Source organism: Pezoporus occidentalis, unplaced genomic scaffold (assembly GCF_034315485.1).
Source record: "Pezoporus occidentalis ecotype Australia unplaced genomic scaffold, CSIRO_AGI_Poc_V1 ctg109, whole genome shotgun sequence".
Classification (NCBI taxonomy): domain Eukaryota; kingdom Metazoa; phylum Chordata; class Aves; order Psittaciformes; family Psittacidae; genus Pezoporus; species Pezoporus occidentalis.
In genome coordinates this window covers 3,198,481-3,221,858 of record NW_026912875.1, presented here as the reverse complement: position 1 = coordinate 3,221,858, position 23,378 = coordinate 3,198,481, and the positions used below count along the sequence as shown (strand labels likewise).

Sequence of the window (23,378 nt, the reverse complement as noted above, 5' to 3'; positions counted from 1 at the left end):
AAAGAATGATAAGGACTTTTCCAACTGTTTTTAATAAAATGCTATTGGGGATCAATTCCACAAGCTAATAAATACTTTTCTGCTGAGATTGTAAAGTTTTCTTATCCCCTTCAAGCCTAGCAAAAAACTTCTCAAAGCAGTGGGTCTCAACAAGTCATTACCTTTACAAGAGCCCCTGCTCTTACCTGGTGTTTGTAGGAGTTGTGTTCACAGGGCTTGAACGCCTCCCAAGACACAGCCCCTGCAGAAGTGATTTAACTTGGAACCACCTGTTAGAGAAACCCGGTGTTCTCTCTGTCAGCCTGCAGGAGCTGCCATCATTTAAGAAGTTAGATGGTCTGATTTGGGTGAGAGGGAAATTTTTCTTCAGCATCAGCAACAAAAAAGATCTCTTGGTCATGAGCAATGAAGTTAAATTGTCTGTACAAAAATGTGTTATAAATACAGCAGAATACTGAGGATTCCATCTTTGTCCATATTTGCTGTTTTGAAAGTGTGGCAGCTAAGAAAGTATTAGATATGTCTGAAATTGAAATACATTGCACATAATATTCCTCCTACATTTGGTTATATGTTTTCTCACTGATCTCTGAACTCAGTCCTCCTGATTGTTTCAAAGCTCATTAAAAGTGCTAATTTACCTGAGCTTTCTCAGCCATATACAAATGGAGTTACTAATACGCATTTGATGGTACAATGTGCACACACCGCGGACCAGGCAGTGCTTTTTGTTGGCGAAGATAAACCCACTTCAAAATCAAACATGCACAAACACAATATTAAAATAAAAGCTGTAACAAGTGTTTATGATTCACTGAGTCCTCTCTTCTCTTCCAGAACAAAATTTCAAGAGATAAATTCAGAACTGATAATAAAAATCTTACATAAAAACACATAAAACCTGGAGACATTAAAAGACAAAGCTAGTCTTTTATATATTTTTCCCAGTTCTTGAAGAATTTAGTATTATTACCCAATTGCCATAATCAATTTTTCATTTTTTAAAAGCTACCAGGATAGAAGGGAAGCCGCATGGGTAAACTTTTTACTCCTGAGTTGCATCTGAGCGGCACCAAATGTACAGATATATAAATGTGGTCATTTCTAGGTGCCATGAAAACAGTCCAGCCATGCGGCACACACACCCACAGAGGAGGAGGTATGCACAACGTGCCGTGTTTCGAAACTCCAGCTCACTCTACTGTGGGAATAATCCAGGGGCTGAAAAGTCAAACGCCAAGAGCACTTTAGCGCTTGGCACAGGATTATCTCATGTGGCTTTAGTTGCTCAATTATCAGGCATCAAGTTTAACTGGGCTCCTGCAACCTTGGGCACCTCTAAAGAGGGTTTCATCCCACTCACTTTGAATACATTTTAGCCTGGGACAAGCAACTCTTCTGAAGTGACAGCAGAGGTACCTAAATGGTGGTTAGTTGCCAGCAGTTACACACCTCACTAAAGGAAAGGTTGGTAAATCCTACTCCTGCAGTACAGCTTAACTTGAACAACAGGTCAAAGCTACTGGGGAAACCAGTCCTATTTCTGCACAAATCCATGTTCATGCAGGACAACACATAGCTCAGCTGTTTCACCCTTTGGAAGGAGTATCAAGATTTACTAGAGGAGGAACCCAAGCCTGCCTTTTTTAATCTCCTGGTAAAGATAAAATCAACATGGGCTGACCAGATGGCTTAACAGACACTTGCTAGAGGCGGAAGAGCAATTTTTGGACCATGTTTTCTGTTCCCTGCTGGAGCAGACCTCCCAAGCCCTGTAGGTACACTGCTTTGCTGTGAGATTGTGACAGATATTATGATGTGGTGGGCATGCTCCCAAAACACAGTCTTCCATCAGTAAAATGGAGCATAAAAAGAGTAAAAAAAAAAAGATAGAATTCTGTCATTATTCTTCAGCTGACGTCAATCTCATCTTCATACTCCTCTTGTCGCTTTTTCACCATCAGCACTTCATCATTTTGCACTTGGAACCATTTACCTTAAGGACACAGTATTTGTTACTTAGCAGTCCTGTTGGTCCCCCCCCAGTCTGGGATCAGAGGCTTTTCAGTTTGGGGAATTTCCTAAGTGAGCAGAAGCTAAGAGATACGAAACCATGTTGTGAAATGCACCAATGATTTCTAGGCTTAGGTGGAGAGCTCTGAGAGCAGTCTACAGACAAAACAAACACACAAATAAAACCATTCAGATGATTGTCCCTAAGCAAACACATCAAAGTAGCAAATATCTTTGCTTCCCGGGTACCAACTCTTCCTGGGCACCAAATGAGACCTTCCTGGGATAGGGCTCTCAGAGCAAGGTCAAGCTCTGGATTTTGTCCACCCTTAGGTTATCACTCCCAGCTGTCACTGTCCCATCTGGTGTCACAGCTTCTGGTTAGAAACTGCTTCCCCAGTGTCTCTTACAACCACTTTTTTTCAGTGTTTATAGCAATGCAAATAGATAGACACGGCCAGGCAGCCTTCCCCTCACAGTCCTTCCCCCCTGCACTGCACCGTCTCCAGCTCCTGCACTGCCAGGGGCAGCCTGGATACCTCCTCCCTCATGTCCCTCTTCTCCTTATTTCAGCAGAAATAAGTCAGAGAGCATAAAGGTCCCAACCTGCCACTTCTTTCCCCATCTCCAGTGACAAGCTAAATTGTAATGCATGTGAAAAGATGTGTGCAGTTTACTCCCTAGAACATCTCTTTTAGTATTAGCAAATACTGACCTTCTCTGGAAGTGTTTTGAACATGATCAATGCTTCAGTAGGGTGAGGGATGAACCACAAGTTGAGGAAGGTGCATCCATCTGGAGAGAGCAAAGACAGTGATCGAGGATGGAAGGATCTGAGTTATTGAGAGAAGTGAGAGGCATTTAGCATTTTGAGGCTTCTTTCTGCTTGTCACTTCCCAGAAAGGTATTTTTTCTAAGTCTGCTAAAACGGTTAATTGAACATAAGATTTGCCTCGAAGATTTGGAGCAAATGTGTTCTAGACATAACATGATTTAGCTTTGATGTGAGAATACAAGGTAAAGGTCTGACCTCAAAAACTTTGAGAGAAATTGGAAAGAAACTTTCTTTAAGCATCTGATTCAGAAATCAAAGATGTGAGCCGCTGTGCTGAGGACATTCAGGATCTCTTACCCCGGGAACATGCTTTTGCTGTCTAGAACAGGAGACAGGCAGGGCAAAGAAGCAGACAGGCATTAAGTCTGCCTCATTATTTTAAAATATGATTTGCAATTACTAGTAGACAGCCCACATTTTTTTGCCAGAAGATATGAAAATTCAACATTTGTTACATTAATAATGCATTTCCCTGGTTTTATATACAATGTGCCACTTCTTGTCTTCACATACATGAAGTATAATAAGCAGCTAGTATATTCTGAAATAAGAGATATAAATTCAGCTTGGAGATTAAGTTCAGCTCTTTCTGAAGTAACTTTTGTAGGGTTTTTAATCTCTTTTTTTTTCCTTTTGTCTGAAAAAAAAAGCAATCCTGAATGCAGAAAACAGACCTTTGGTTTGGGTGGGATGGAGTAATGAAAGGTTAAATACTCTGTGTTGTAAGCACGGAAATTATATTTGGGCAGGGTTTGTTTAACCAGCTGTACCCTACTAACTTTTGCCCAAGAATGATAAGCACAAATTGCACCTAAGGAAACCACACAAGTGACGCTTTTCAGGGTAAGATTAGTATTCACACTCTCCATTTCCTCCACTTTACATCACAGCCGGTAAACGATACCACCAGGGAGAGAGCAAAAACCATGACCAGGGTTTCTTCTGAAGGCAGAAGCACAAGCACTGTCCAGATGTGCTTCATCTTCACAGACTTCGGCAGACATGGACTGTGGGCAGCCTGCCACAAATGCTGTACTTCCCTACCTCACCACAGGATATTAAGGGTGGCTTCTTGGTAGCTGTGTTTGCAAAGGAGTCACCATGCTATGACGTGGCACCTAACTTCTTCAGAGACAAATTAAGGGCAGTTCACCACATCCAGGTAAGCCCAGGTGCTGCCCAACCCAGCAACATACAAACATTTTGCAGTGCCATTTCCCAAGAAACAGCTAAAACACAGTTTGGTACCAAATAAAACAGATTTTCTACATTATTTAGAAAAAAAAAAGTCTAAAACCTCCCAGAACACCCCACGGATGCTGTATCATGCTCACAGGGTTACTAGGAGTTTTAAAATACATATGACTAAAAGCTATGACCTGGTTTCATTTGTGAAATCTGGGAACAAAGAAGAAAACTGGGGGAAGGGAAGCACAGGATGGCACCACTGCACAAAACCCACAGCCCTATATTTCCTCTCTCTTCCTGCTTCTAACATTTACTTTTAAGGCAGCAGTTGCTGTGGGAGTCTTTTACAAACTTCTGTAAAATAGCATTTCTGCTGTAGCCACTGCTTCTGCTTTTCCCTAAGGGATAGTGCCAAGGCTTAGGTAAGCCAGCAAGGGCAAATGTATCCACAGCCTTCCCTTCATTCCATGGCAGCTGGACTCTATATAACGTAAAGATATCAAAATCAGGAAGGATAGGGGGTTCACTCGACCAAATGCAGATGTTGACAATATGAGCACCTCCAATGAGTCTCTAGAGAGAGAAAGAGGCACTTTCAGGACACAACTAATCCCATCCAAAAGCCAGAATCTGAAACAAGTCATCCCTTTGAAGTACCTATTATTAGGGGAGCTTAGTCTGATACAGGTGTCTAAAGTTAGGTGGGCTATTCTCAAACATTTCCCATTGATGTTCATGAATTTTAGACTTATGGAAATACATATAGATATATTTGCAGAAAACTTTTCATTGTAACTATTCTCATTTCTTATGCTCCTTTCCCAGAGTCTCCTCTTTGCTTTCTTTCTTTCTTCTTTATTCCATCTTATTTTTTTTCTTTCTCCTCCTCTTCATTCTCCACCTATCTTTTTTCCTCCCTCCATTTCCTCCACTGTAACTAGCCACCTTCATCCCCACCTCGTCCACTGTTTCTTCCACCCAGCTGCAGGTCCTTCTCAGAGGGAGGGAGGGACAGGGAAGGCAGGACTTGCTCACCCCCCAAGCGCCTGGCAGCCACAAATGCAGACAACAAGATTAGCCCAGAAGATAAGGCGGCAATTAAATTAATGTCCTGCTATAACCCTCTAAATGCAGGCAAGATGGAAGATGGATTTCTGCTTTCATCATAACTAATTGACAGTTGCTGTCTGCAAGGTGCTTCTTAGCTTCAGTTAAACAACAACAGAAAATGAAACACTGACTGGTAATAACTGATAAGGTGGTGACAAAAAGGTTCAGAGGAGCTGAAAGGGCAGGAGCCATTTTTAATTAAAGCCTTTTCTCCAGCTCCCTGCAGCTCACTTTCTGGCACCAACACCAGTTTTGGTGTGGGCCCGTGCAGGGGAGTGGATACAGGTGTGAAGGGCACACTGCAGTGGTCCCCATGCTCGTTGCTCTCTGAACACCTGCACATCTGCATCCCTCCCCCAGGTAAGGATTTGCTCTTCACTTCCTTTGTATGTCAAACAGAAAAGCAGCATGCTATAGCAAGCAATATGAAAGTGAGTGTGGAAGGGCTGCAGGCTGCTGGAGAGACGCAGACAATGTGCAGGCAACCCCCCAGGATCCACCAGGAGCAGGAAGGCTTTTCTCCATGGGGAGAGAAAGGCAGGGGGAGCTCAGCATTGTTCTCAGACTAAAGCCAAAACACAGCACCGTACCAGCTACTAGGAAGGAAAAAAACGTAACTGTTACAGCTGAAACCAGGACAGTGTCAAAGCACAGGAGGAGAAAGAGCAAGCTCAGAAAATTCAGGGTTTATTTTAATTTAAAAAAGAAAACAGCCTGCATATGTATACATGATTATTTTCTAGGATGTTTCATTGTTTAAAATGTTTCATTTTAAAGCGCAAAAGGACAATGTGTAACTGCTTATAAGTTGATATGCTTATATTAACATTTTTTTTAAAGTGTAATATACATTACATATAGTATAACACAATAAAGTATTATAAGGTACTGAAATATTTTCTTCCTGTTGAAAAGTTACAGGTCCAAAAGGCACAAGCCAGAATCTGATGAGGGCGCACAACACTAGGACTCACAGATCTGCATGTTGAATATCCCAACAGTCAATGTTTTGCAAGATTTTCTCTGTTACAAGATGGCTACTCCTGAAACGCACCATGGCTTTATTCTTTGCTCAACATCCCCAACACAAAAGTAGCAGGTAGTGCGTGGCATGGACTGAAGAAATGCAGGTTCTGCAGCTGAGCTCAGCTCTTCTGTGCAAATAAATCATATTTGATTCAGTCCTTACTAATAAACTGGGATGGCAACCGAAACAGTTGCTACAACAAGTCACCACTCTTGGTCCTGACTCCCAAAGGTTCAGGGCCAAAGATGGGCACTGCATAATCATGAACCCCCAGACTGAGACTGGGGGGGGGGGGTGTGTGTGTGTAGCTTGAGCTTGAAATGTAACTCTATTAAAGTATTTTGCTGTAGGATTACTACTACCTCTTCTGTTACTGTGTCCAGAGAAGGCCCCTTCTAAAACTAAGTGTGAATCTTACATATGGCCTGCATACAACTTTTTATAATAATATGCAAAATACTATAGAGCTTAAAAGCTTCTCAGGGCATCTGAGATAGGAGTACAAAAATACAATAGCTGAGACAACACCTGATAAAATTAGGCAGATAAAGGAAGAAAAATGGCCTGTACCATGGGACTGTGATGGTGTTTCTTCCCAGCAACTACTACTAGCCAGGTAAGAGCTACCTCAAAACCGGTGTAGCTCCACAAGCCTGCAGCTGACATGTGGTTAAAGAATATGGAATATTCTCAGGTATCTTGCTGAACAATGTTTTATTTGTTGGGCTTGTAACAATGCTCCCAACCTTTGTTATCAGAACTAAAGCTTTTGTCTGACCTTATAAAATGTTCTTCCTATGTTTGCTGCTGAGCCTTTCTATTGCTGGGGGACAAGATGATCAAGAGCAAAACCAGTGTGCTGGGGACTACTTTCACAGCCAAAACTATCTGCCTGCTGGTGCTAACATGTGCAACCCAGAGACTTACAGTCAGCAGAAGGGGTTGCCTTGAGAGCCACAAGTTTTGAAGAAGGAGATCCTTGTGACATGGCCAAAACAATGCCCCCTGTGAAAGGAGCAGGTGATACAGAATCATCTGGTACTCTGTGGTGCGCTCTTCCTCTTCTTTCCTAGCTTCTGACAAGTCACATTCCTGCAACTTATTAACAGGTTTCATTTAAATCTTAAATAAATACAATGTAAAAGGTAAAGCAACCCTCACTGCCTAGGCTTAATCATTAAAGCAGAGGATTTACATCCTGAAAATGAGATTATCCATTCGTTTTCCCTCTACAAGCAGTGCTGGGATTAGAAGCAAGCAAATTTCCAGTTTTCCTTCTCCATATGCTGGCTTTTGCAGAAGACTGACTGTGCACATTCTTCATCCATCAAAAATTTCCTGAAGATTGGCAGAACACACTGCTTAGGGCACTTAGGACCCTAGGAACATGCTTTCAAACATGATAAAAACCTGGGATCGGCTGCAAGGTTTTCCATGCTCCTCTTATTTTCCTTGAGATAGTTCAATTATGAAGGACTTGTCTCTGATGACAGGGAAATCATCTAAGAGGCTTCTTAGGCTATTATGGCACCCAATGAGCCGACCTCTCCGGGCATGCTGATTCAGCCTAAAAAGGTATAATGAAAACATGTAGCATTGTGTGGGGTGTCATCAGTCCGTATAAGCTCTACCTTTGTTGAACCTTCTCTCTTTCTATATGGACATCTTTGTCATCTTCTACAGCAAAATTTACAATTCATGATTCCTCTGTAGATGTAGTGAGATGGAAATTGTGAAAATGGCATTTAAGAACTAAGGTAAATTTTAGATCTAATGTTTTTCATCACACAGATACCTTTACAATGCTTTAGAAATATCTGCAAATTAATTCAGCAGCTGCTTTGTGGTAGCTATTGATACTTACAATACTTACAATTTTACAATACTTACAATAACTTGCAATGTTAATACTTACAATAAGGAAGCAGAAGCCGGAAGGAGCTAAGTGAGACAACAAGTTAATTACAGAACTGGGAATTAGACAGTGTGACTCTGAGTCAGATTTCATTGTCACTGCAATGTGCTGAAACTCTACCCCAATCCCTGGCTGCAAGGTGCCTCCAGACCCATTGTTCTGGCCTTACCTACACACTCGATAAACTGTACCTGGGTTAAAGGTAGTCTGCATCTGCAGAATGACACAAATCTACGTCATTTGCAAAACATAGCTTACTGAAACTGCTGCCTTACTTGCAGCTCGCTCCTTGCCCTGCTCTTTCCAAGGGCTGCTTGGGTGCACCTCTGTATACCTGGGCATATGAGGACAAGGCAGACGTGGATGCTGGCAACATGTCAGGTTCTTGCTCAGCCTTTTGACAGAGTGGATGTGGGACATATAGCTCTTAGGTGGCTTCATAACAGGCTATGCACTTTGGTAGAAAGGCAACACATAAACCAATCTAGGGTGGTATATAAAGGATGGTCTATTTCTCAGTAAAAGTAAGCTAGAAATAGCCCATTTCCTTTTTTCTTTTTTCCTTCTTTATTGTCATATGTGCTCAACCTCATGATATTGTGTGCAAGACAGAGGTCCCAGAAACATAAACTTAAGTGGAGTAAAATCCATAAAACATTGAGCATTGACATATGAACACAGGATTAAAAAAAAACTAAAATCAAGTCCACTTTGGTTTGAAGTTCTGTTTTCTCCCAAGTTGCCTTACAAACTAGACTGAATTCAGAGGACAGTACATCCCACTCATTCATTCCCTGATCTACTGCACATTATTTCCACTACAATTTACCACTGGTGTCAATTATGTTTATCTGGTATTTCTGCTGAAATACCAGAAAAGCATTGGTGCTCTGTGCCTCTACTTAGTATCCCATCATCAATCCTTTCTTCTCATAATAAAGGCAAGTGGCATATTTCCTACTCACCAGCAACATGTCTTGTATTGCCTGTAATGTCCCACTGAAAATGTTTTTTTCCTCATCTTGCAAAATGTCTTACAGGTATGTTCATCATATTTGAATAGAAAGTCCCTAAGTTTGTATCATCCATATGAAAAAGATGCCCTCAGAGCAAGAGTTATCTCTAAAACATGATGTATTTGTATGGAAAGTCTATACTAGATCTATATTAAACATATATTAGACATATAGTAAATATCTGTATCAGATATACTTACGGCAATATTCAACAACAACGTCTCTCTTGAGTTTTAGAACTTCATCCTATAATGAGACAATATTTTTTTCCTTAGTATTATGTGGGACTTTCATGTACTGAGAATGTAACAAAGCTGAAACACTTGTAATTTTTTCTATTAATATCATTTTAAAAGCCCCTCCAGATTACATGCAGTACTACAAATACCTGAACTATGAAATTCCAAAACTTTAAGGAGGTTAAACATCCAGAAGTATTTAAGCCAGTATGCCAGACTCAGTAGACAGTTAAGGCAGTCTTGTAAATAAATTCAGAATTACTTTATTCAAGTCTGTTTCATATAATTTTTCCTCATACACTCACGAGGATGGAGCCATCTACTCAGTGGCAAACAATGATAGGACAAGGGGTAATTTGGAACACAAGAGGTTCCACTTAAACTTGAGTCTGCAGGCTGCCCAGGGAGGTAGCAGTTATTTCCTGTGTAACGTTATACAGGGGGATTGGACTCACACAGCATACTGAGCTGGCAAGAAGCTTATGAGTATGTTGAACTAAATAATTTATGTGATTTAAAAAAACAGAATAGCCATTAAGGGTTTGAGTAGAATGAGTTTGATTTTACTGACTGGTAAACTCCTAAAGGCCATGCCTAACCTATAATGTATTCAGTGCAAGTTACATGGTCACAAGCAGTTTAATACAGGATATAAGTTCTCACCTTAGACGCTGAATAAAGAGAAATTTGCAAAAGGCAAAATCTATACCCATGGTGGTATACTTAGAAATACTTTAACTATCACATCTTCTTCCAAAATAAAATAATAAAAATGCTAGAAATACTTGTTCAAAGAGCCTTCCTTACATAGTGTCTGTCTCTAGCTAGGACCACTACTGGATGCTTTCTATATAAAAGCCCAGAACAGTTCTGTACCTACCAGCATAGCTATAGCCAGAATTTACCTCCTTACGTAGGAGCAAAATAGCTCAGGAACAATGCCCATTAGCATCCACAACCTTAGTTAGCCATGTGTCTGCAGACCGCTGCTATTTTCCATGCACCTCTCCATCACAAGCATTGCAGCCATACCCATGGGAGACCACGGGGAGACAGCACAGTGGAAGAAGATTCACTTGAGTCTCCACAGGCACATGAACCAAAGTGACCCCTACCCAGCAAAGGCGGCTTGGCCAGTCTGTAAGAAATACCTTTTAATGGTACAGAATAAGCTTGGTGAATGCCAGGAGAAAATAAAGGGGCTAGTGGGGTTGTTTGCAGCAGCTGATCCTGTTTTGCTCCCAGAGACTGAGTTTCTTCCACTTGCTGATTTGCTCCAACTTGTTAGACTTACATTTCCTTCCTAAAATATCATGAATATCAATTCTGTGCTTGCTCTCATAAAGACTGGCTGCTCTTCCTACTAAATCAATGCAGATTTGCAGTTCTATATGATTTCATTTGCTCTAGCTTTATGCTATAATAATTCACTGAGATCATTGAAAGTCACAGGAAAAAACATTTCTCACTGAGCACAGGCATAATGAAACTGTAGCAGCAGCAGACTCAGAGGCAGCACTGATTTGTAAATCAGATAATATTCTTGACAATCAGCTGCAAATAAAACATGAACATTCACAGAAATTCACATTTTAAAATATGTGCAAATAATTGTATATTTAGATCACTTGTCTGCAAAATCACTTTGCCTCCCCACGAAAACAAAAAATGACACTCATTCCCCTACACCGCCTGCTTAAGTCCCAGTGGCTCCTGGCATGAAGTAACCTCAGAAATTTCTGCATATTTATATTAAAATAATCCTAAATTTCAAATAGGAATGAGTGGTACTTTTCCAAGTTCTTGAAGTCGTATTTCAAAAGTGGCACAGGCACTCTGAAGTACAGGGGAGATAAAAAAGCACATAATTCCCCTGCAAATCAAGGAGAGCTATTGTCTTTTGCGTATAATGGGAAGGAAAAAGACCAAATTGGGAAAAAAAAACACAAACAAACAAAACAGCCCATGTTTTAAGAGTTGAGTTCCTTCCCCTAAGTAAGTATCAGCCTGGCTTGGTTACTGTCAGCTTGCAGACAGATCTAGCAAAAACCACTTTTGCTCTGTTGTAGTAGAAAAAGAACTTACTGGCCAGAGACAATTTTTCCTGCTTGGCCGAGCACAGGGAGCATACAACATGTATTAAAAAAACAGTGGTCGGCTACTACCTTAGAAGTAAAAAGGCAGATATGAGCAGTGCCTTAAATCCTGAGAAATATTTCAGCCTATAAACAAAGTCTGTATAGAAACGTTGAGCACTGAGGTTACAAATACATGGGAGTTTGCCATTTTGAAGGTCCTTAGATCAGTATCAAACAGGCTGGTCTGCCTCAGGGCTTATTGCACAGTGAGACTGGGTTGGTTAAGCCTGTGCCCTTCATGGCACAGCCATAGCTATCAACCAACCAGACTATGGTGGGTGTTGCAGAGCACACAGCCCTCTTGGCATCACACAACCAGCTCTCCTTCACATGGGCTGAAGGGAGACACCACAGACTTTGGTCTGTGTTGAGTGGGCAACTGGTGGGTCCCTCAGTGCAGACGCAGCCTGTGACATCCTGCAACCAACTCCCCTTCCTATGTAAGGAGGTTATACAAGATTTTTTCCAGTTTTACATATTAATATGGAACAACAGATGCATGACCTCAGTGATAACAGCCTCTGTTGGTTATATTAATTGTCCTCTGTGTGTGAGTTTGATCAGTTAGCTAATACCCACTGACTGTAAATCATCAAAAACTGATCCATGTTGATGAAGCAGCCATTAAATGACTTAACAGAGGAGACATGAAAATGAAAAAATACAGTCCCTGCCATTCTGTGAAAAAGAAGCCATTCAGCATTTAGACAGTAGAAGAGCTCCAAATGTTGAGAAGATCAATCCTTTTCAAATGAGTGATGAAGAGCCATTTTCAGAGTAAGACTACTCAGGTTTATCAGCAGAGACACGCAACACCAGCACTTCGTATGGCAGCACAGAGGATTGATTTGGGAAAGAAACTGAGGTTGCTCAGTTCCACTGAGGATTTCAGTGCTGCAGAACCTGATTAGAAATGAAGCTGGAGAATCTCAGAGAAGAGATTCTTTTCAGAGAAGAGATTTTGTCCCAGAGTCAAACTAGCCTCTGGGACAAAATAGACCATGGCCAGCCCTGGGAGGCTGCACTGCTGGGCATCCAGGTGCCGGTGCCTGGGTGCCCACCAAGTGGGCAGGAACGCTCTGGGACATGGCCTGAGTGCTGCCAAAAGTTTCACAAGATCAGTGGTGCAAAAGGTTCCACTTGGCAGCAAGCAGGAGTCTCTGACACCGCAATACTAAGCTTTTTTTTTTCTGGGCTGTCAGGATATCAATTTGTTTGGGCCAATGGATCTCAGATACATGGTGCAGAATCACTATCCTGCTCATGTTAGGATGGGTTGCAAACCATGCAGCAGTGAAACAAGTTTGTTCTCGTGCAGTTGACAGTCTCTAGGGTGATTATTTGCCCTAAGACTTTGTCCTGGGTTCAGCAGTAGCAGTCATTTTTCTCCTCCTTAGTAGCTGGTGCAGTGCTGCGGTTTTGACTTTCAGCCTGGGAACAGCGCTGATAACACCAATGTTTTTAATTGTTGCTAAGTCATGTTTACTCTTACCAAGGACTTTGTGAGTCTCATGCTCTGCCAGGGAGGAGGGGAAGCTGGTAGGAAGCAGAGACAGGACACCTGACGCAGACTAGCCAAAGAGGTATTCCATACCACAGCATGTCAGGCCCAGGATGTAGAACTGGGGGCAGTTACCTAGAAGGGCTAGATCACTGCCAGGGTCAGGCTGGGTATCAGTTGGCAGGTGGTGAGATGTTGTATTCTCTTCCCTTGTTATTTCCCTCATCATTATTATTATTGGTGGTAGCAGCAGTGGTTTGTGTTATACCTTAGTTACTGCACTGTTCTTATCTCAACTAGTGGGAGTTACATTCCTTCGATTCTCCTCCCCATCCCTCCAGGAGAGGGGAGAGGAAAGAGGAGGGGATGGGGGGAGAGAGCAGGCTGCGTGTTTTTTTCTGGGTTGCCAACTGGGTTTAAACCACAACAGACTTCGTTTTTATACCCCTCTAATATAAGGAAAGAAAATGTATAGAGAACTGCTCTGGGAGCAGCAATCCATGCTTAGAAGCTTGCAAGTCACAGCTGCATGAGACGTCTTTCCCTCTCCACACTGCAGCCCTGAGTGACCCAAAATGAGACAACAGGGAGTCATGATAATTCATTTTTAAACCCAGAAAGTGGTGTCACACAGGAAATGTTTTAGCCTCATTCCCTTGACTGTTCAACCCATCTCTAGCAACTTTTGAACCCTCTGACTAATTTTAAATACATTTGACATAAGAAAAGAGATCTCAAGGGCATAACGCTCCTTCCCGTTTTGCAAAATCAGCATTCATCCAGTGAGGAGAACCCTCAGCTCCAGGAAGAGACAAGGAGGGTTTGATCCCTAGCTGTTTAGCTTGGCTCACTCAGCTCCCAGGAGGCAGCAGCCAGCTGGGCTCCCAGCATGACAGCCAGGCAGTCAGTGTGTGCATAGCTACAAACCTGCTGCAAACACAGTGCTTCTTGCCCAGCTAGACAGCAAAATATAGGCACTTCCCACACCCAGGAATGAGCTGAGGATACTGCCTGGTGGCAAGGAACTGAGCACAGGGAGCACTGGGGATGCAAGAGGGGGCTGAGGGAGGATGAATAGGGTGTCCTAACATGGAAAGAGATGTCAGTATAAGCACAGAGAAGGCAAGACAATTCCTAAAGAATCACGGTTCGCTTATGATCACATGTGAGTTCACTTAGCTCATCAGTGTAATGCAGCTGCCTCTGAAGAGACACAACAGCTGCGTAAGAAAATGCAGTCCAGAGCCTCACAGTAATTTTGCAGGTATGAAGCAAGGACAGCTCCTGAGCACCATATATTAAACACAGGATGAAAAAAAAAAAAAAAGGCAGAATAGATGGGGAACAGTAATTACTTGGTGACCCTGGCAGGTAGCTTTTGAACCAGCAGTAAGTCATCAGGCTGACATGAATGTTTCCCATTGCAAATAGTTTTGACCATACTTCTGTTTTCAGAAGACAGGACAAACGAAAGCAGCAGGAGCTGATGGTTTCACCATCCCAGAAGAATACATATTTCAAGGTCAGGTTGTGATTGCTAGCCTTACTGCATACCACAGGCTGTAAAATTTCATCCATGCCTTTTGAATCCAATTCATCTCCAACCTCTTTCAGTCCTCTCTTGGGGTATTTTTTTAGCTATGCTTCATCACCTACCCAACTAACAGACTTTAAATAAATCACTGATGTGACACCATTTATTTTTATGTCATATGCTAATACACAATTGCTGCAGTTCCTGCAGTCATCAGTGATGATGTTCCAAGTGTGTAGGACTGTCATCCAATTGATTATAAGCAGAATTAATAAATACCCTCTTTGGGCTTAGTCTCACAAAACCCATTATTACTAGTGCAATGTGAGGAAGAAGATGGTGCTAACTTTTATGTCCAGCATATGGGGTGGCTGGACCAAGTGACAAAAGGAGGCTTGCTGAACAGCTGCCAAAAGAGATGACCTGACCTAACAGGCCAGGATAAGTTGCATGTTCCTTATTCCAGATGGACATGAGAGCTAAGGAGAGGGAAAACAACGTGTTAAGCATTTCCTCTGACATTTAGAAGCCAGGTTACTTTACAGACATTGCTATCTGTCTTGTAGACTTCAGCAGCTTAATTGAATGAAAGGAGGAGTAAGGGAGCATCCTATTTGTATATGTTGTTATCATTGAAACATGAGTAAATGCGGAGATCGAGGAATGATTTAATGCATTTGTATTTGCTGGGATGTACTCTCAGCTCTACTCAGTAGAGCAGGATGATGCCAGACAGTGCAGCCAAGTGCAAGCAGGCTAGGAAAGCAGGAGATACCAAATAAAACACATTTGGTTTTCCTTGGCACATTTTTAATTACACACCACTTTGCTGTAGAGTACAGGTCATGACTGCATTGATGGCAAGAAGGAGACTTTGTGGAGAGCTTTTAAGAAGAAATCTCCAAGGCCTGGCAGCCTGTGGTACTGTTTTTATACACTCGTACAAAGAAAGAGAGATGAAGTATGCAAAACAGCTTTGAAGACTAAGGTTATTCTCTTTCATTACAGAACTCTCTACACCACATCCCAGTAAGGATTCCTGCATTAGGCCACATTAACAACCAACTTTTCTGTGCAATTTTATAAAACAATAGATCAAATCATAACCATGGCAGGGGGTTGGAACTAGATGATCTTTAAGGTCCCTTCCAACCCAAACCATTCTATGATTCTGTGATTGTATATTATGACTCAGAGAAAGACAAATAGTAGAGAAGTTTATACTCTCGTAAACACAAGACTGAGATCCTTGCATACTCCAGCAAATAAATAACATAATACACTTTATTTTCTTGTTCTGCAAATTAAATCATTCACCTGCATAGAACCATCTCTTGTACAGAAACTAAAGTTTCCACTATGCCTTTCGATTTCTTGAATGTTTCATGGTAAGCTAGATAGAATATATCTGAAATAAAAGCAAAATTATCTATAAACATGGAGTATGACACAAAAAGAAGACAAAGTGAGGATGAAAAGAAAACAGTGATATTTAGAAATACTTTTAATTTCTTTTCTACTTTATGTTTAGAACACATAATGGAATTGGTCAGCCCATAATAATAGACTAATTAGGGACCAATAATTAGTCCCTAATAATTCTAATAAACTAATAAGTGCCTAATTTAGTAATATTACCACATTGCTTTAGTTTTCAGAAGTAGTTTTGTAAGAAAAATATATATTCCTGTGATGATTTGTGGTCAACTTTATGACTTATTAGCTCCTCCTAGATAAATTTTGTCTAAACCAGTGAAAAATCTGCTTGTTCATTTTAATCATGCCTTGGTTTAAGTATTGGTTCTTAATGGTTTGGGGAGGGTGGTGTACTCTTTTCTGGGCCCTGATACCCATCACTGATGCAATTCAATTAGCAGCTGAAGTTTCATTCCAGATTGCTTGCAATTCCTGAACTTATTTGGAACAGTCCAATTTTCACAGCAGGGTATGCAAATTAATAGGTTGCACAGGACTGCAGGTGGTACATGTACAGGTTGAAATGAAGCCCTGCTGCCTGTGGTAGCCATAGGGAATGACTGACAGGATGCCCTCCCTGAATTTAGCAAGAGAATTCACGGGTTGTTTCCTCCCTTCCTTCTAAACCTTGATCTAAAATACACAAAATACACATACAAAACCTGATGTATTTATGTATGTGTGTACACACACAGTTACCAACTTGTTAAGGATTAAATCACAGCAACTGTAAAATCTACCTGTTCCAGTCACCTTCCCCAGAGGAAAAGGGAAGATAACAAATAGACTTTTCCTTGTGCAGCGTTTAGGTGCAATAGTCACTGAGTTGAAACAAAGATGTCACTTTATGAAGTGCAGTATGATTCCAGGAGAGTAAGCTTTCTTCATACTCAGAATTAGGAACATTTTTACAACAGTTTCTGAGGTCCTATTTTGCTGCCTATGGTGTTTGGGGCAATCACTTTCAGGACAGCAGCATCAGGCATCCCTCACTTCAAAAGAAAAAGCGCTTTAGCTCTGAATTTCAAGCATTCCACACAAATTTGTTTTCTCAGTTTCACTGCTCATCAGCTTTATATTAGCATTATTCAATCCCAGACACTATACAAAAAGGAAACAAATCATGCAGCATTTTACATTTTTTGCCTGAATAATTTTATGCATTTTACACACTGAAATTTTTGTGGCTTACATGTGAGCCCAAGCAGACCAAAAGCTTGATCCCATCCAATCTAAAGAGATTATGCCCAGTGAACCCCCCAAAAAGTTCGATCTACCTGTTAACACAGCTGTCATCTTCCAGGAGAGATGTAATAAATATTGGGGGGAAGTGCTCTGCTTTCTCCCTGTGAGATGCAGATTCAAAGAGCACAGGCCTCATGTATAGATGGAAGGTACATTTAATTGCAAAAGCCTTACATAACCTAGAAGCAAAAACACATGGATGCGTTTGAAAAAATAACTTTTTTCCTGCTGTAAGCAATACACATCTAAAAACTTACATCCATCCACTTAATTTCAATGAGACATCTGCATTCAACTTAAAACATTTCTTGACATCTGAAGTGGTATGATGGATATGAAGCAAACAAGTGTTGTACCCAGACAGTTGATGGTTGCTTAGCATCACCCATCCAATTGACAAAGACAGCATTTACAAAGAATGGTAAATTGCTAGTCTACAGTGTCATAAGGGAAAAACAAGGAAATATGTTAACTGTTCCTATTTAGAAAGGACTGCATTTGGCAGACAGATGAATACTATTTTAGATTAGAAATTGGGAAGAAGACTGAATCATAGAATCATAGAACGGTTAGGGTTTGAAAGGACCTTAAGATCTTCTAGTTCCAGCCCCTGCCATGGGCAGGGAAGCCCCCTGAATTGAATGCCAATAAGGAAACTTCAATAGATAAGCAGAGCTCACACACATTACTGCTATTAAAACAGTTGAGTTCATAACTTAAGAAACATTTATTCTAGAAGCCCTCAGTATGACACAACTCCAATTCACCTTCTCCTATGTAATAAATTCTGAGGGCAGCCTATCAGCAGACAGTAAACACATGACAGATGCAACCACTAGCTCAGGAAATCTCTAACGCACAGAGTGTCAGAAGTTGTGAACTGTCTTGCTCTTTGCATTCCTTTCCTACAGATCCACCACTGCACTCCTTCATATGCAGGACCACAGAATCACTGATCTGGCCTGTGATGGCTCTTCTCATATAGTGTAAGAATATGTTAAAAAGAAAGACTTTGATGTTTCTGATACTGTGAAGAAATAAGATACTCCCTTGCTTCCTCCTAACATCAAAAGCAAGTGTTTTATCTGTTAAGAAATCAGGTCACAGAGAAGCTGTGTTGTGAGAATGTGATAAAGACACAAATAGGACCTAGAAGACATAGCTCCTAGTCCTTTAAACTCAGGTAGCATTCCCTTCCTGTGAAGTAAGGGAAAGAAAAGGGAGGGAGGCAAAATAATATATGAAAGACACTGTGGCATCAACCAATAATCATATGGTGCACAGCCAAGATCAACTCTAAGTTCTTAAAAAAGAGGTCTGTGTAATTACTGTAAATGTTGCTCTCTTAGTTGACCAGTATAGACATATGAAGAGTCTGTACAGAACAGACATCAGCACACAAATCAGCCTATTATTACTCTGTAAAGGGGAAAAATAAGGAAAAAGAAAAAATATTTAAAAAGTGACTGTGTCAAACAAAACCAGAAAGAAGCAAAATTCAGACTAAAACTGCACCGTCTATCTCTACTATTCCACCAAGTGATGCCCCTTTTCATAAACAGAAAATAGAAGATGAATACCAAGGAACTGAGGATGGAGAAACAGTGAGAGAAGCAACAAGGACTGTAAGGAGCAATATGTACATACATTTGTACTTTTAGATGTAAATGAGCTCCCACTCCAGGAATGGAGGGACAGTCAGTAATGGGAGTAATTCTGGCAGGTCCCCCCAAAAAGTCTGATAGAAGCTATGGTATGAGGTTGAGGAATCCACAAGTGTAGGTGCACTCAGTTATTTTAACTTTTGCATAGCAGGAATAAAAAAGATGACTAACATTCTGATTTTTCAGTCTGAATCTGAGTCTCTAACTTCATATTGTAATGAACTGTGAACTTTTTCACATCAAAAGATGTAAAAATAGCACCTCCAAATGTCACATTAAATAAATAGGTTTATATTGGTATTTAGACTGACAACCATCTCCTATTAAATCAAGATAATGTTTTGCTTAATAGCCTTACATATGTCTTACATATGCATCATGATGTCTTACTATTTTCGTAACTTCCCACTGAATTCCCATCCTGGAAAACGACAATTTACTGCTGTTTTTCAGGGATTTCTAAGTATGTCACCTCAGATGAGTATGCCCTCTTAGCCCTGTTCCCAAATGCAGCCGTGTGATGAACTGGTCTGCCCATCTGTCTCCTGTGGATAACTTTTAAAACTGTTGGTGAATATTAATGGAATCTGATGCAGACAGGGCTTTCAAGATATTAACTTCCTACAGGTTTCATGAGAAAAAAAAGTAATGGGATATTGATTTTTCAGCTAAGTGAAATGTTGCAGGGTAACCTCATCACTCACCGATTACTAGAAAATACATGTGTGTGTATTTATGTATGTGTAGGAGTGAAAGAACACAGAGATAACTCAACCAGCAGAAAAAGTTTAACTAGAATGTGTATTATTAGAAAGCTGAGTATCCAAAGAAGAAACACAAATTGTCAGGAAAGGAAAACTTTTTTCTTCATGGAATTGCTTGGGTTGAAGTAAATTAACCTGTTTGTTAGTTTGCCCAGGAAAGTTCAAGATATCAAATTATAGTTCAGGAAGTTCTTATTTAAAAGAAAAAGAATTGTGACAGAAAATCAGGTTTCCCACCAAACTAAGTTAAAATGTTGTGGCTCACATACCTTAAAAATCTCTAGGCTTTCAGCTGCTGAAAATGAATGCTGCTGACCTTTTGACATTGACTCTAAATTTTCAAGACGAAAACTAGAGAAAAGGTTAAGACAAAGAAAAACCATGACTGGAATGTCATCTATCCCATACACACAACTTCGCTACTGCAAGCAATCACATCCCCCCAATTCTTTTCATAAATGCATCAAGCCTCATTTTAAAACTCTTAGGTTTCTACCCTTTGCTCTTTCACTTCCAGAACTTTGTTGTCTGATTCTTAGAAACCCCTATTAATTTTCATCTTAAATTTATTCACAGTAATTAGATCCATTTATTCTGCTGCCAGAATTGGCCTTTAGCTTAAATAGCGCCTCTCCATTCCCAGTGCTTATCATCCTGGTGTATTTATGGAGAATAATCTTATCTTCTCTCAGCCTTCATTTTGCTAGGATAAAAAAGCCAGGATATTTCATTTGCTTTTGTAAAATGGATTCTGTATTTCCCCTCAGCATGCTATTAGATCATCTTTGCTCCCATTCCAATCTGAATTTATCTTGCCTGAACACAAGTCTCCAAATTACACGTAACAATCAAGGTAAGGCATCAACAGATTCATGTACACAGCACCAATTCTCCCTCTCTCTACTAGCTACAAAACTCATTGCCCGTTACACACCAAGGTGTAATGGCTTTTCCCCTCAACACAGTTGCAACATGTTTGCAGTTTTCAATCATCCCATGGCCAGCTTTACACCCAATTCTTTCTCCTCCTCTGTTGCTTCCAACTAATAAGCTCAAAGTTCACAGGGGAACTTCCTATTATTACGTAGAACCTTAAGCTTTGTGTTATTGATGCTTATCTCCTTTCTACTACGCCAGTCCTTAGAACCATAAGTTCTTCCTGTAAGATATTCCATTTATTTTCCGTATCAGTTTTATCTGCCAGCACTACAATGACCTGAATTTAATACCACCCTCTTATGTTTTCGATTGAGAACATTAATGAAAATGTCAAGTAATATGGAGCAGAAAAATAGGAACTTCACCAATAACCTGCCTCCAAGCCTAGAGTTCAACACTACCCTTTGTAGTCTCCCCCATTACCTCAGTCCTTACCTTCCTTGTCTTCCTGTACAAACTGTTATCTTCTTCAGCTGATAACTCCATAAACACATGACAATGACTTCCCTTGTGTAGATTATCATTGTAAAGATCAGCATAGCCAGAACAATTTTTATGCTTTCCTACCTCTGGTGGTAAACAAAGCTTGTACTTCTTGCATGGCTTTTCTTACACTGCACTACTCTTCATAAGAAGGCAATTAAAACAATTGTCTGTCTAAAACTCTGCAGAAGGAGGTATCTTTGTGTTCATTCGGCCAGTGAATTCCTGCTGCTCCTCCTCCTTTTGACAAAATTTTATCATTTTCACTGGCAAAGGGCCTCTCATGTTAGTTTTGAGGAGCAGCATGGGGTCAACTTTTGAAACTAATGAACATCTGCAAATCCCAGGCAGGCTCCATCTCCACATAACAAGCAAACATACCTCCCGCAACACAAATGCAGGCTCCCTCTCTCTGTGTTTTTAGGGTTTTGTTTTTTGTTTGTTGGTTTGTCTGTTTTTTCCCCCCAAATGTAGTAGGTGGTCCAAACCAGTGGAGAAGGGTACTCATATAAAAGAAGAAATTACTTCAGAAAATGCACAAAAGCACAAACAAATCATTATGTCTGTAGAACTTCTATTACTAAAACTGAGAGAAGGAAGGGGCACTCAATGTGTAAGTCACCTTGCACAGAACCTGAGCAGTGCAGCAGCAGAACATTAGACAGCCAAATAGAAGCCAATAATAGAGAGCTTACAAAAAAAAAAAAAAAAACTAGTTCTCAGTGGAAAGGTGATTTTCTCCTAAGAACAACTTTTATGCTTGCTGTGAAGTTAAAGAAGAGCATCCAGAAGAAAATGATACCTGATAGCAACCATAACTTTGCTGCTTATAAGACTGTTAACTAAGTACACATAGTATTTGCCGCTCAGAAATGCGCAACTTCCCATAAAAATTTAAATCTGTGGGAAACTATGTACACTGAAATCCACAGAAATGCTTACTCACTGCAACGATGTTCTACGTCCAAATTAGATGCCTTTCGTGAGGCAGTAAAGCATTACAAATACAGTACTTTCACCTGCTCACTTTCAAGTTAACTCTTCCCTGCATTTGCAGCAATACCAACACTGGCAGATCTCTACCATAAAAAAAACAAACCCTAGTATGTGAATACTGAAGTCCATTTTTTAAGTTCATGTAATCAGTCACAACTGAGTACTGAGGACATCTTTTTGTTGACCATTCTTCCCTTGCAGTGGCTGTATGTTTAGGTAGGTATCAGTAACACGAATTGCAGAGGAGTGAAGTTTTTTCCACATCTCACATAATGAACCAGGGAAGATCTAGGTCTGTGGAGAGTCCCAAAGGCTTTGCAAGATTCCTGGTACTCTCAGGAGTATGGTGTTGTTATGTATTGTTAATAGGAAGGACAAGGAAGGCACATGGGAAGGGATGACTTTCTTTCACATCTCCCCAATTAAGAACAACTTGGGAAGCTCTGACATACTTTGAAAGGCTGCTGGGCCATTAGGTGAGCCCCAGTTGCACAGCCAACTCCTTGGGAACCCCCAAACTCAATGCTGAACTCTTCCAAGTCCCTCTACTCCTTCCAGCAAGGTTCTCCTACTACTTCCCCTTGGTCACTTGCACCTGAAGCTGGCTATGTTCACACCAGCATCTCTGAAGCTCCGCTCTACCCATCAGCTGGTCCCAATGCAATGTCCAGGTGATGCTGTTTTAATCAGGGCAGTCACAGCTTCTCTGGGCACCCTGTGCCAGGGCCTCACCACCTTCACATGGAAGAGCTTCTGCCTAAGATCTCATCTCTGTCTCCCTCTGGCAGGTTAAAGCCATTCCCCCTTGTCCTGTCCCTGCAAGCCCTTGTCTGAAGTCCCTTTTCAGGTTTCTTGTAGCCCTTTTAGGCACTGGAAGCTGCTCTAAGGTCTCGCTGGAGCCTTCTCTTCTCCAGCCTGAACCCACCCAGCTCTTTCAGCCTGTCTCAAGAGCTGAGCTGCTCTAGTCCTTGGGGCTCCAGGGATGGGGCAGCCAGAGTTTCCCTGGGCAACCTGTGCCAGTGCTTCACCACCCTCACAGTGAGGATTTTTTTCCTAAGAGCTCATCCAAGTCTTTCCCTCTTTAAACTTAAACCCATTCCCCCCTGTCCTGCGATTGTAGTCCCTCTCCAGGCATTGTCTCGCCTGGCAGGGTGCATGCCTTCTCTCAGGCTTGTGCTGCCCATGCAGTGGGATGAGGCCGGTGCCTGTCCTGCCAGCACGGAACGTGCTGCAGTGGCTCACTGTAACACCCAAGCGCGCCCATGCTCCCCAGCCGTGCCCGCGGGAGGCTGGGG

The 23,378-nt window shown here is 41.2% G+C and overlaps 1 long non-coding RNA gene across 1 annotated transcript; it reads right to left on the bottom strand.

The window, feature by feature from the left end:
* Nucleotides 1–1,408: 1,408 nt before the first annotated feature.
* On the bottom strand, nucleotides 1,409–7,736 carry LOC134167012 (uncharacterized). Its single transcript, XR_009966051.1, has 3 exons — nucleotides 7,584–7,736; nucleotides 2,729–2,846; nucleotides 1,409–2,169 (listed from the first exon to the last, which is right to left on the bottom strand). It is a non-coding gene; the product is annotated as an uncharacterized LOC134167012 (long non-coding RNA).
* Nucleotides 7,737–23,378: the final 15,642 nt, after the last annotated feature.